The 4,447-nt window shown below is 49.6% G+C and overlaps 1 pseudogene; it reads right to left on the bottom strand.

Annotated features, from left to right (window-relative positions):
• Positions 1-3,158: 3,158 nt before the first annotated feature.
• LOC116547925 lies at positions 3,159-4,441 on the bottom strand (annotated as a pseudogene).
• Between the last annotated feature and the right edge of the window lie 6 nt (positions 4,442-4,447).

Consider the following 4,447-nt stretch of genomic DNA (forward strand, 5'->3'; position numbering starts at 1 on the left):
CCGGTGACACGACTTCCTCCCTGCACACCCCAGCTTGGAGCACCCCAATCTCACCCCAGTCCCCACAGAGCTTGACTCAGCCAAGGGAAGGAAAGGCTGGGAAGGGCTGGGTCGGAATTTTGGGCCGAGCATCCCAGGGTCCCATCTTCCTAGTTTATGAGATTTTTCTTCTGTTTCAGGAAACTCCCTTATATGGAAAGATGACACCCTAAGTTTGGGGAAGGACTCACCCTCACATGGCCAGGCTCCTTGAACCAAGAAGAACCCTGGAAAAGAAAGAGCATGACGGATGATCCATCTGCACACAAACCAGGCCTGCCCTGCTGCCTCGAATGTGCTGTGTGCCTTGGCAGCCAGGCCCTTTTTAGGTTGTAGGTAAACTCAGCCTTGTTGCCCATCTGACCCGAGAGAGGGCTTGTGGCTGTGCAGAGGACTAGCCTCTAGGCCAAGGCGATATGTCCACCCCCAGCCCATATCCCCAGACCAGGCTCATATCACCACCCCAGGCCCATATCTCCACCACCAGCCCATATCCCCACCCCAGGCCCATATCCCCACCCCAGGCCCATATCTCCACCCCAGGCCCATATCCCCACCCCAGGCCCATATCTCTATCCCAGGCCCATATCTCCACCCCAGGCCCATATCTCCACCCCAGGCCCATATCCCCACCCCAGGCCCATATCCCCACCCCAGGCCCATATCTCCACCCCAGGCCCATATCTGTACCCCAGACCCATATCCGTACCCCAGACCCATATCCCCACCCCAGACCCATATCTCCATCCCAGGCCCATATCCCCACCCCAGGCCCATATCCCCACCCCAGGCCCATATCCGTACCCCAGACCCATATCCCCACCCCAGGCCCATATCCCCACCCCAGGCCCATATCTCCACCCCAGGCCCATATCCCCACCCCAGGCCCATATCTCTATCCCAGGCCCATATCTCCACCCCAGGCCCATATCTCCACCCCAGGCCCATATCCCCACCCCAGGCCCAGATCTCCACCCATCTCTCCCTCCCTCCATTCCCTCCAGGACTCACCGACACACGCCATGCTGACGACCATGGGCGACATGGTGCTGTCTGTGCAGACCGGCGGCCGCGCCCCAGCTCCCCTCAGCAGCGCACAGGATGTTGGCGCCCCACCCGTGCAGTTTACATGCTGACCACATCATGGGACGCTGACGTACGCAGGCTCTTTCCACCTTGCATGAGGCCCAGTGAGTGTTCGGTGAAGACAGGAACATGGCTTCCTGGAAATTGTTCTGACCAGAATCGTCACCTTGCCTCCTTCACCATGACCAACTCAAAACACGTCTCCGATCCAATCTCTCACACGCGACATGATTGAATCTGCGCTGATGTTGAAGACTTTTGATGCATTTTTGTTTTTATCTGAGATTCAAACTCTTCTACATGTGTAGTATGCTAAATACCTAACAGGTATTACTAGCATTATTAGAGTAATTATGACGAAAAAGTCACTAGTATTTTTCTTGCTCATATTTCTTGTACTAAGCCAGAAGCAGTTAAAATTATTTAAATTCTCAGTGAAGGATTTTCCAGTTATTTACAATCTTAGAAGTGTACTTTATTAGCAAAAATACAACATGTAAATTCTAGATTTTGTAGTTTTACCTAGAATTTGTCACATAACCAGAGTCCAAACTAATGGTTCTCTCTCTCTCTCTTTCCCTCACTTTAAATTTTACAGGAATATCCAGTAACACAATGCTATAGAAAATCAACTTTCCCCCAGCACTTTGGGAGACTGATGAGGTGGGTGGATCACCTGAGATCTGGAGTTCGAGACAAGCCTGGCCAATATGGTGAAACCTTGTTTCTACAAAAAAAAAAAAAAATTAGCCAGGCATGGTGGTGAGTGCCTGTAATCCCCACTAGTTGGGAGGCCGAGGCACAAGAATCGCTTGGACCTAGGAGACAGAGGTGGCAGTGAGCCGAGATCTCACCACTGCACTCCAGCCTGGGTAAGAGATGGAGAGTCTGTCTCAAAAAAAAAAAAGAAAAAGAAAAGAAAAGGAAAATAAATAGCCTCTATTTGAAATTAGCAGAGTCAGGCTACCAAATTTTAAGGGGTTGTATAAAGTTACATAAACTGCAGCATCCTCCCGAGAGTGGACACAGCCAGTGAGCAGAAAACAGTGTCTGAAACACATCCGTGCACACACAGTCCCTTTATACTTGACAAAGGCTGCCATGTGCTTTAAGGTGGAATAGAATGTCTTCTCAATAAATGACACTGGACCAAAGAGTTACTTGTCTGAAACATAAATGTAAACGTATTCTCACCTTATGAAAACACCGCTTATTTTTTATCTTATTATAAATATTTTATGATTTATTTGTAAAAATCGACAAATAAAAATTACATACAGTCATCCTTTACTCTTTTGGGTGACTGGCCCCAGGATCCTCACTCAGATGCCAAAATCTGCAGATGCTCCAGCCTCTTACATGAAATCGCTTAGTGAGTGCAAGTAACCCTGCACATCCTCCTGTGTACGTCAGATCCTCTCCAGATGACTTATAATTCCTGATACAGGCTACGCACAGCTTCACTCGGGTCCATTCAACACAGTTTTGCTTTTTGGAACTTTGTGGATTTTTTTCTCTGAATATTTTTTGTTTATCGTTGGTTTGATACACAGCTGTAACCCCACAGATATGGAGGACCGACTGTGTATTTATAGTTTGAAAGATGATGTTTTGATAAGTGTCCTCGTGGAGATGAGACTAACAAGGGCGATGACCCTGCAGATGTTTCATCTTGGAATTACTCTGTGAGCTTTCCAGGTCTGCAGAGAGTAAGAATAGCACTCATCCATCTGATTCAGGATCCTCGGAATCTCCCATGTGCTGCATCTTTGGATGGAAATTGGAATCTCAGGGACAAACCAGGCTCCACCTGCTTCCAGAAGCTCCCAGTCCAGGGGTGAGAACCCAGTGGAGAACATAGGGGATTATATGGACATAGCCATGATAACACCAAAAATTTAGGCAAAAAAAAGTCACATTACCTAACTCATGAGGGCAGACGTGTTTATTTGAAGAGAACTACATCAAAATTATGTATAAAAAGAACTTAAAAATTTTACTGCTGACAAAAGGCTGCAAAAACCCTGAAAGTCTGAGGGAAGGTGGAACAGCATGAGGGAAGGTGGAACAGCACGTGTCTAAGTGCTGTGTTAAGAGGGAGCCTCTTGTATGTCTGGACTTGTGAGTTCCTCAGTGTGACTGCAGCCTCAGGTAGGACCAGGAAGTAAGCCAGTTAGGTTGGAGAGGTGGGCAGGGGTCAAGTGAAATGGAGAATTGTGTGTTAAGCAAAGGAGTGTGTTTTCTGTCCAGCAGGCAGTGAGGACCGCAGACATTTGTAAGCAAGAGACAGCCACGTTCAGATTTGTGGTGTGAGGAAGAGCAATCCTCTAAGATGCAGACTCACGCCTTCAGGTCCCAGCTGCTGTTACATTGGAACTGGCAAGCCGGGTTTGAGACAGGGCCATTGTCTCCCTAGAGGACCCCCTCAGGGCCTGTCTGTGGTGTTCACGGACAGGAGACAACTTTCAATCTGGGCTCCGCATTTGGGAGTTCCGTGTACACACTGGTTTCTGTTGGGGGTCTCTTGGGCCTCTGAGAAGGGCAAGTGATTTTTCTCTGTGTGAAAACGCCATGATCCAGCTGTGCATATGTCACCTCCTGAGGGTCTTGTTCTTCAGAGTCCTGGAGAGACGGAAATGTTGAGTGAGGGAGGGGCTCACATTCTTCGGGACTATTAGGGAATAAGACTCCATGCCCGAGGCTGGGCCAAGGAGGACCTACCTCCCTATTCACTGTTCTGTCCACCTGAGGCCCTTGGTCTTTTACTGCAGCATCTGTAGGAGACAGAAGTCATCAAAATACCTGGGAGGGCCCTTCTGGGTCCTCATTTCATGTGCAGACACCAACACACAGGGGGAGGCCATGGGTGCCTGAGGCCCCTCAGCTGCCAACTCGCACATTCTATCTCTCTGAGTACAAGGACCCCTCCCATGAAGAGCTCTCAATTCCCATCCATTGATTCTGTCTCCCACTTTCTGCCTGTCATGGAACCTTCTCCTGGATGTCAGTGGCTGCAGGGATGTGAGGATACAGTTCAGAATCAGGCAAAGGTCTGTGAGCTGACGGCAGGGGCAGGGGCAGGGTGTCTGGTGCTCTCTCTAGAAAGCCCTGCCTCTGTGGCTCCTACCTTGGGCCAGGGACCATCCTGCCAGTGAGGAACACACACCTGCATGCTCCATCCTGCTTCCGCGCATGGCCCTGAGGTCTCTGGACTCTGCCCTGTGAGACTTACTCTTTTGTGACAGCACCAGAGATGAAGGAGAGAGAAGAGGAGCATGGTGAAGGGGATGATGACCACTGAGCACCGAATGAGAACGTGCAG

Source organism: Sapajus apella, unplaced genomic scaffold, assembly GCF_009761245.1.
Source record: "Sapajus apella isolate SASKATOON/1434 unplaced genomic scaffold, GSC_monkey_1.0 scaffold5563, whole genome shotgun sequence".
NCBI lineage: Eukaryota > Metazoa > Chordata > Mammalia > Primates > Cebidae > Sapajus > Sapajus apella.